The following is a 10,637-nucleotide window of genomic DNA, read 5'->3' as shown; positions in this document are numbered from 1 at the left end:
CCGTCCAGCAATCCACAATCCGTGCGTCTTCCTTACAAGACGCCCGGGCAGCAGCATCCAGAAGACGCCCGTCTTCTCTCAAAGACGCCCGGGCCCAGACCGCAGAAACCGCCCGTCCCGTGCCTAAGACGCACGGATTCCAAGGCAGCACAAATTCGTTTCTTCAAGCTTCAAAGAAAGATGCCCATACTTCTAAAAATACCGGCGTTTTCTTAAGTAGGGACTTAATCGTCATTTAAGCCCTTAGTTAACCCTAATTCCTACACCTAATCCCCACTATAAATACCCCATTAGTCAAATTGGAAGAGCATGTTCTTCTTAGCAATCTTTAGTGTAGTTAATATCAATCAAATCTCTCTTTAGTTTTATAATCAACAATTAATCAAGTTTTAATACAAGTTTTATTTCCTTAATCTCTCGTTTGTTCATCCTTTATTTTGGGTAATTGAAGATTATTTGGGTTATTATTGGGAGATTGACAACCTCTCAATCAAGCATCAAGTACTTCTTTTATTCTTGCTTTATTATTGGAATTATTAGTAGGTATAATTCTCTTAATCCCTTTTTAATTATTGTTAATTACTCTCATTTATTCATCATGTTTCACTTTGTTGGTATGATTGACAAACTTGCTAGCATGATCAACATGATAATGAGTGAGTAGTCACCTAGCTAGGGTTAATGGGTAATTAGGGGAAACCAACATGGGGAATGATTCATGCTTAAATTAATATGCTTTCATGGTTTATTTGCTTGCTTGTTTTGATCTCAACTCATGCACATGTTATGTTTGATGAAATGCGAGCCTATGAATCCTTGCATTTTTTACCCATCACCTATCTTTTCAATGAGACTTGTATGACATAAACCAACTCGAGTCTTATTAGACCATGCATGTTGTTAAGTAGGGAAGACTAAGTCGACTTGTAGGTGTTGTACAATCTAATCGATTCGGCTCTGGGACCCAAACTTTCCTAGGATTGTAAGATATAACCCAACTCAATCCATCACAACAATAATTGCTTGCTTATAATTTGAGAACATGTTTGTATGATCAATTCCCATGATTCCCCTATGACCCCATGACACCCTAGTGCTTTTTATCAATTGTTTACAACCCTTTTAATTCATCTTGCTTGTTTACTTTCATTGCTATTTAGTTTAGTGACCTTCTACACCAAACCCCAATTGTGACACCCCTAAGACACCACTAGTTGCAATTGAAATCTCATCTCAATTCCCGTCCCTTGGGATCCGACCTTTACTTGCCTCTTTACTAATTGTAGAGTTGTTTGTGAAGTTATAAATTGTGTTTTGGTCTAGGTGCTCCTAACGACAAGTTACCGAAAAGACGTAGTCCGACCAAAAATGGCGCCGTTGCCGGGTACGGTGTTAACATGATTTAGATTTTCCTATATTGTTATTAGTTGTGTCTTTCTTTGCCTTGGGGAAGTAAAACTCCTCAAGGTTTCTTCTAATTGTTTTCGAGTTGTTTGATATTTTGCATGTCTAGAAGGTCACAAGGTGATTTGTTACCTTTTGATCGTGAAATTGAAAGAACTTTGACAACCAATAGATGACTTGCTAGGAGAAATTTGAGAGGTATTGATGAGGTTGTAGATATCCAACCAACTATTGAGTTCATCAACCCTTTTGCAAGAGAAGGTGAGGAGAACCCAACACAAAATACAACACAAAATCAACCCACAATGCCTAAATTTTCATCACATTCCGTACCCACCGAGGAGAACCTACCCAATGGTACTCCCACACCACAACATCTAACCGGAAATTTTATTGCCAAATCCGCATTTATCCAATTAGTCGAAAGAAGCCAATTTGGGGGGATGCCTAGTGAAGACCCTCATTCTCATATGGAAACCTTTTGTGACTATTGTGATGCGATTTCTCAAACCGGTGTAACTCAAGACCAAATTCGATGGGTCTTATTTCATTTTTCTCTAATTGGCACCGCGAAACAATGGTTGAAAGGCCTTGATAAGGCTACTCTCGGAATTGATTCTTGGAAGAAGTTGGCTCTAGCTTTCTACAAAAAGTTCTATCCACCGGAAAAGACTAACATGCTAAGGGCTCAAATTACGGGTTTTAAGCAAAGGGATGAAGAATCTTTGTATGAAGCTTGGGAGTGGTTAAAGGGAATTTGTCGCTCATGTCCTCACCATGGACTTAGCGAGTGGTTCTTAGTACAACAATTTTGGAACGGTCTATATGAAGATTCAAGGAACATTCTCAACATGGGATCAAATGGAATGTTCACCGAAGTTGATGACAATCAAACTTAGTACAAGATTGAGGAAATGGCGGTCCATAACTCACAATATAGTAGACCTCGAAAGGCTACTAGAGGAGGAAAGCATGAAGTGGACTCCATTACTCAATTGGGTGCTCAACTTAGTGCTCACATTGACACAATCAATTTGAAGTTTGAAAAGGCTATGGCTAGACTTGAAGAAGCCTCAAAATCACCAAAGCATCATGTTAATGCCATGACGGCATCTTTATCAATCCCAAGTGGGATATGTGAGAATTGTGGAACTTTGGGACATGACCAAAGTGAATGTAGGGGAACAAATGAACAAGTGAATGATTTCCAAGCATACAAGAGTGGTACCCCTTATTCCAACTATTACAATGAAAACACCAAATTCCATCCCAATCTCTCATACAAAAGCCAAAATGTTCAAAACCCTCAAACAACATACACCCCACCTCCCATGAGAAACCAAAATCAAAGACCCTTTTACAACCAAAACCAAGGTTACCAAAATCAAACTCCATACAATCAACAAAATGACCAAGGTTTTGATGTTCAAAAAGTGGTCCTCCAAATGCAAAAGAATCAACAAGAGTTTTTCACTCAAATGCAAAAAGGTAGTCAAACAAAGGAAATCACCATCAACAACATCCTAGCTCACACAAAAATGTTGGAAACCCAATTGACTCAACTAGCATCTTCAAGCTCACAAAGACAAAAGGGGCAATTACCACCTCAAAGTAATCCCCAAAGACATGAAACGGTTAGTGCCATTCACTTGAGAAGTGGTACAAGGTATGAAGCACCGAAGAAGCAAGTTGAGGATAAAATTGTGGAAGCTAGTGACAAAGAAGAAATTGTGCAAAACTCCAAGGATGGAGAACCATCAAAAGAAGAAATTTCAAAGAAAAATGAAGACAAGGTCAAGGAGAAGGAGCCCATTGTGATTAGACTTCGTTTTACAAGTCGTCAAGCCAAGCCCAAATTTGATGACAAACTTGGAAAATTTATGGAAATTGTGAAGAATTTGGAAGTCTCAATTCCTTTCACGGAATTAATCAATCACGTACCGGCCTATGCAAAATACATGAAAGACATCCTCACAAAGAATAAGTCGATCCGAAAGCTTGAGACTATCGCCTTCACTAAGGTGAGTAGTGCAATACTTCAAGGAAGTTCACCTCCAAAACTCAAAGATCCGGGAAGTTTCTCAATACCGTGTACCATTGGCGACACTACGATCAACAAAGCCTTATGTGATCTAGGGGCTAGTGTGAGTGTTATGCTGAACTCGGTGAGTAAAAGGTTGGGGATGGGAGAGCTTAAATACACCAATATCACACTCCAAATGGCCGATAGATCGACAAAGATACCATTAGGGATATGGGAAGATGTTCTCGTAAGAGTTGGGAAATTTTTCATCCCGGTGGACTTTGTCATTGTTGACATGGAAGAAGACTCCAACATTCCAATCATCCTAGGAAGACCTTTCTTACACACCGCGGGTGCGGTGATTGATGTGAAACATGGAGAGCTCACTCTAGAAGTGGGAGATGAGAGTATAACTTTTAATCTTGACAAGACTATGAGAGCTCCACGTTTGCATGAACCATGTTTTATGATTGATCATTATAGCCGGAAGGATGATAGGAAGAAGTCGGAACTCCAATGGAAGAAGAAAATTGAAGATCCTCCATTCAAAGAGCAAGTGAATTGTAACAAAGAGAGCTTGCAAAGCTCATCAAAGTCAAGCAATGAAGAGGATGGCCTCATTGGCCAAGACAAGAAATTGGGAGAGTTGTCTCTATCAACTCAAGAGATCTTTAGTGATCAAGTGGATGAAGTTTGTGGTCTTTGGGACGACGAGTTTGAAGGGATTTTTAATCCCTATATTGGCAATGCTATCGATCAAGACCGACAACAAGGGTAAAGGTCTATTGAAGATCTTTATCACGATAATGAACAAGCTTTTGATTACTTCTTCAAGGTGTTGAGCAACATCAACAACACCTTGGACATGCTCCCATGACATCTCACTAAGGATGAGAGTTTGGTGGAGTCCTCCCTAAACCACCATTTGTAAATATTTCTAACTCCCTAACTCGCATTTCAATTCTTGTATTGCATTTTTGTTATTTTTGGATTTTTATACTTTGATAAAGATAATTATCATGTTTGAGAGAAGTGAGTGAGGGACTAATGATATCAATTGATGTGTAGTGCTTTAACTTAGTGTGGGGATAGAAATTGCCTAGGCTATTCATGCCTTAGTAGTGCCCCCACAATGAAGAACACGAGATTTTGAAGAATGGAAAAATGACAAGGGATATGAAAAGTACACGGATGGAACTGAATTCGGGTAAAAGGGGTAGAATCCGAGCGGTTTCAAGAGAATCCACCCGTCTTCAGAAAGACGCCCGTCCTGAAGGGAAAGACGCCCGTCTTTTTGGATGAGAAAAACAAGAAAAATCCCTGGAAAGGAATCCGCCCGTCTTCACTGAAAGACGCCCGTCCCGCATTTACAAATTCGAGCGTCTTTCCTGAAAGACGCCCGTCTTTAGGCGAGAATTCCTGAAGCCCAACCAGACAAAATCCGGCCGTCCCGAAGGAAAGCCGCCCGTCTCCCCCCTGCATTTCAAATTTTTCGGGTCTATTATAAACCCCCTCCCACATTCATTTCTTCATTTCTTCATTCAAAACACTACCCATAAACCCCATAACTCAAAAACCCTCATCCTCTCCATCACAAAAACAAGATTTCCTCAACTACATTCATCAAAATCAAATCAAAACATCCTTTTAACAAAAAAATAATCACTCCTCTTTCAACAAAAATCAAAACCAAGCACAAAATCTTCAACCTTTGAGTCGATTTTTGAATTCATAAAGGCAAAGCCTTTCATCTTTAAATCGATTTGGGTATACTTGGAAATTGAAGATTTTCACTCTTTTCTTGGTTTAATCATCAATGGCAAGGACAAAGGGAGTAACAAAGGCACCAAAGGCAAAGGCACTCTCAACAAGACAAAAGAGTCTTCAAGCAAAGAAAGCCTCATTGGCTATGGTGGTAGCTAGCTCAAACTTGGAAGTGCAACAACAACAACCTCCCTTGGAAGCAACAACATCTACTACTCCGGAAATTGCTCAACTTTCGAACTATCCGGAGGTAATTTTTATTTCCAAATCCCATAGGGAAACTTTTGCCAAGTATGCTAGAAAATCATTTCTATCCACCAAGTTTATTTGTGAAGATGCCTTAGATAATTTGGGTGTCCTTGAGCAAACTAGAGCCTTCTTTGAAGCCATGGGGTTGAGCAAATTGTTTACAACAAAAGAATTGACATACCCCTCCCTTACCTTAGAATTCTTGAGTTCTTTGAAAGTTAACAAGGTAGAGACTATGGAAAGCATCGAGTTCCGCCTAGCTAATGTGAGTAGGCGCATCTCCTTTGAGGAAATGGGTAAAGCTTTGGGTCTTAGTGATTCACCGAGTTATTTCAAGAATGTTGGCAAATATGACCCCGCTCCTCTTTGGGAGGCGATTTCGGGAAGAAAATTTGAGAACTATCATGCTAGTCGCGCTCTATTAGTCCACCATCCGGGCATTAGAGTATGGAACAAGGTCATAGGGAATACCATCATTACAAGAAAAGACACCAACCATTTTACCAAACTCGATTTTGTTCTTCATGAGTCGGCCTTAAACATTGGAAGGGAATTCACCAAGCCTTTCAACTCTCTAAGGCTTTTGGTGAATAGATGGCTAAATGTTGATTGTGGGAAGCAAGGCACTACCGTTATTGTGAATGGAGGTCTAGTCACTATTTTAGCTAAATACTTTGATCCGAACTTCAACAAGGATAGCAAGTATGTGGCGAAAAAGGGTGGTCATCTCATTGATATTGATACTATGATAAACAAATACAAGTGGGTCTCTCATAACCCTCTTGACACCAAGTATGGATGGCTCACAAGTGAGGCTAGATCTTTTACTTTGCCTTCGAAGATTTGTCGTTTAAGTGTCCATCGGACCAACTATCTCCTTCCCCTTTCAAAAGAGGCCAAATATATCATCCGACAACAAAGGGGTGAAATTGAAATGCCCTCCTCTTCCATTGTCACACCACCCTATCCTTTCAAGTACCAAGAGTTCAAACCCGAAGGTGTTGAAGTAAGCAAAGATTATATGACTCTTCTTATGCAAGAGATGCACAAGCAAGCCTTCAAGGATCGGTAAGATGCTTACTTAGCCCAATATCCACCCTTCCTTCACTTAGCTAGGCAAGGACTACTTGATCCTTCATGTCCTTTGCCTAGTTGGGCGGATAGGGAAGTCTTCTTTCCGAATGCATCTAGGGGTGAGATTCCGGGTGACAATGAGGTTGTCGGTGATGAAGATGTTGATGATAACATTGATGAAGAGGCTAGTGAAGAAGAAGAAGAGGATGATGAACAAAGTGAACAAGAAAGTGAAGAGGGAAGTGGTGATGAGTCCACTTCTAGTGAGGAAGATGATGATAGTGATGATATGATGGAAGATTAGCAAGCTTTGGAGGCTCCTACCCTCTCGAGGTTTGTTCTACTTCTTTCTTTGTTTTAACTATTTATCTTGATCATTGTTGGAGTAGTCCTAGCACCATAGAGGACTAACACCTCGGCCCCATTGAGGTGTTCTCATTTTATTGTTCCCACCTTTTGAAAATCCAAAATGATAAATTTAGTTTCATGCATTGCATCGTGTGTGCATGAACTACACCCAACCTAAGGACATTAGAAATAATGTCTAACTCGGTTTGGGGAAGTACATGCATACACAATGGGAGGTAATCTAAATTATCCTCTCCGTCATAAACAAAAAAACCATGCATCATGTAGTGTAGATTAGTATAGCTTGCATTTAGTGTAGAATCATGCATCATGTTTGCATAATTTCCCATCTTTTTGGCCATTGAGGACAATGCCCATATTAGTGTGGGGATGGGGAATTCTAACTTAACTTTTATTCAAAAAATCCAAAAAAAATTGAAAAATTTCGAAAACCATAAAAATTTGAAAAATTGAAAAACCAAAAACAAGTTCATTTCTTTTGTAGTGTAGTCTTGTATATATTGTTGTATATATTGTGTTTGTTCTATCCTTGTTCACATTGATCGACTACGCCACATCCGAGACATGAGGATATTGAAGACCGCATGGTATGATCTTTCCAATCTCGTTTTTCCTCTTTATGTTAATGACTATGTGGCTTTATTTTGATTGATGCGGTATAACAATGTGAACTTAGGACTTGCATTTAGTTTATATGTCATATTAGTTGGTAGAATCATTTGCATTAGGATGTATATATGCAAGTTGCATCATGGCATGTAGTTGCATGTTAGAAAAATTTTGTGAAACCGTCTACTTGGAAAGCTTGACAAGTGTATATAGGCCCTAGTAGATGCTTTTTGTTCTTAAGACTTTGCTTGTTAGAATACTTGTAAAACACCCTAGGATGTGTCATGCTAGTATCATTTGACCCATGGATTAAGGCCTAGTCAAGAGTACCTTGTGGTGTGATAACTCCTTGGCTACCGTTTATTCCAAGGTGACCCTTGAAACCATGCATCCATCCATCATCCATGTTCTACCACATTTTTGTCATCAAAGGGAATGGGCACAAAAAGAAATCAATTTGAGTTCAATGAAATGAAAAGTGAAAGAAAGTTTGCAAGAATGCATCAAATGAAAAGAGGAGCAAAAATAGAACTCCTAAAGCTTCAAATATAAGCCACCCTCACTACATATGGGGTGACTTTGAAAATGTTCAAAAGAAATGCAAAGAAAAGTTGAAAGTTGTCAAGTGTTGAATTGCCAAAAATCAAAAGAAATGGCAAGAAAGTGTTCTCAAATGTTATATGCCACAAGAAATTGGGGGGAAAAACAAAACAACAAAGCAAACTCCCAAAGTGAAACTCAAATTCTATCGATCCCTTTATCCATCGTATCCATTTTTGTGCATGGTAGAGAGGGGACGACCCTTCTTCTTGTCTAGGCAAGAGGGGGAATTCCGCGATCCTCCAGTGTTTCTAGCACCATAGGGAGTCTACTCTTGACAAAAGCATTTAACTATTGAGGACAAAGGTACCCTAGCTTGACACAATTTGGAGGCGATTTATTGGTATCCTTCTAGGCTTAGTAGTTTAAAGAAATTGCATCTATGAAGGAGTGTGTACCCTTGAATTGCTTCCCTTGTAGATAATTTCCGCCACTTAGATGAGGAAAGTGGCTATTCTTTTGTAGATGCATCCATTACTTGATTTTGTGTGCTTAATGATTGGATGTGTCGCCATTTTGGCAAGACCCACCTTGCCTTGCAAGAAAGCATCCTACCTCATGGTTGTCTTGTTGTGAGTTGAAGGGGCCGAGTGAGACCCGCTAATTGTCTCATATCGGCTATGTTATTAGGTTAGTTTAAATAATGGTCCTAGTCTTTGTCACCTCTTTACTCAGGACGAGCAAAGGTTTGGTTTGGGGATATTTGATGTGACCATAATTAGAGCATATTTAGTCCCCAAATTAGCCTTGTTCCCATGCTTTTTAGTGCATATTTAGGTCATTTATTGTCTTTAGTTCTTTGTTTTGCATATTCTTTGAGATTTTGTGTCCTTGGTAGGAAAGGAGTGCAAACCTTGCATTTTTATGGCAAAATGAGGCTAAATTGATTGAATTTAATGACCAAGCATCAAGGAGAGACAAGATTAGAAGGCCTTTGTACATACTATAGTAGATGGGCAATGATGAGAAAAGATCCTTGCATCCCCGAGGAAATCCCCAAGGATTTTATGAAGAAAAGGGAAGAAAAGAAGAAGAAAGCACGCTGCATGACAATCCGTGCGTCTTCCCAAGAAGACGCCCGTCCACCAAGCCACAATCTGTGCGTCTTACTTACAAGACGCCCGGGCAGCAGCATCTAGAAGACGCCCGTCTTCTCTCAAAGACGCCCGGGCCCAGACCGCAGAAACCGCCCGTCCCGTGCCTAAGACGCACGGATTCCAAGGCAGCACCAATTCGTTTCTTCAAGCTTCAAAGAAAGATGCCCATCCTTCTAAAAATAACGGCCTTTCCTTAAGTAGGGACTTAATCGTCATTTAAGCCCTTAGTTAACCCTAATTCCTACACCTAATCCCCACTATAAATACCCCATTAGTCTAATTGGAAGAGCATGTTCTTCTTAGCAATCTTTAGTGTAGTTAATATCAATCAAATCTCTCTTTAGTTTTATAATCAACAATTAATCAAGTTTTAATACAAGTTTTATTTCCTTAATCTCTCTTTTGTTCATCCTTTATTTTGGGTAATTGAAGATTATTTGGGTTATTATTGGGAGATTGACAACCTCTCAATCAAGCATCAAGTACTTCTTTTATTCTTGCTTTATTATTGGAATTATTAGTAGGTATAATTCTCTTAATCCTTTTTTAATTATTGTTAATTACTTTCATTTATTCATCATGTTTCACTTTGTTGGTATGATTGACAACCTTGCTAGCATGATCAACATGATAATGAGTGAGTAGTCACCTAGCTAGGGTTAATGGGTAATTAGGGGAAACCAACATGGGGAATGATTCATGCTTAAATTAATATGCTTTCATGGTTTATTTGCTTGCTTGTTTTGATCTCAACTCATGCACATGTTATGTTTGATGAAATGCGAGCCTATGAATCCTTGCATTTTTTACCCATCACCTATCTTTTCAATGAGACTTGTAAGACATAAACCAACTCGAGTCTCATTAGACCATGCATGTTGTTGAGTAGGGAAGACTAAGTCGACTTGTAGGTGTTGTACAATCTAATCGATTCGGCTCCGGAACCCAAACTTTCTTAGGATTGTAAGATATAACCCAACTCAATCCATCACAACAATAATTGCTTGCTTATAATTTGAGAACATGTTTGTATGATCAATTCCCATGATTCCCCTATGACCCCATGACACCCTAGTGCTTTTTATCAATTGTTTACAACCCTTGTAATTCATCTTGCTTGTTTACTTTCATTGCTATTTAGTTTAGTGACCTTCTACACTAAACCCCAATTGTGACACCCCTAAGACACCACTAGTTGCAATAGAAATCTCATCTCAATTCCCGTCCCTTGGGATCCGACCTTTACTTGCTTCTTTACTAATTGTAGAGTTGTTTGTGATGTTATAAATTGTGTTTTGGTCTAGGTGCTCCTAACGACAAGTTACGGAAAAGACGTAGTCCGACCACACAGCTACCCCATCCTTAGAGATCACATGCCCCAGAAAAGCAACTTTCTCTAACAAGAACTCAAACTTGGACAGCTTAGCATATAACTCATGCTCCCTCAA

At 39.4% G+C, this 10,637-nt stretch overlaps 1 non-coding gene across 1 annotated transcript; it reads right to left on the bottom strand.

Annotated features, from left to right (window-relative positions):
• Positions 1–2,081: 2,081 nt before the first annotated feature.
• On the bottom strand, positions 2,082–2,188 carry LOC141618854 (small nucleolar RNA R71). Its single transcript, XR_012531514.1, has one exon. It is a non-coding gene; the product is annotated as a small nucleolar RNA R71 (small nucleolar RNA).
• Positions 2,189–10,637: the final 8,449 nt, after the last annotated feature.

This window comes from Silene latifolia, chromosome 1, assembly GCF_048544455.1.
Source record: "Silene latifolia isolate original U9 population chromosome 1, ASM4854445v1, whole genome shotgun sequence".
Classification (NCBI taxonomy): domain Eukaryota; kingdom Viridiplantae; phylum Streptophyta; class Magnoliopsida; order Caryophyllales; family Caryophyllaceae; genus Silene; species Silene latifolia.
This window is presented reverse-complemented; position numbering and strand designations above follow the sequence as displayed.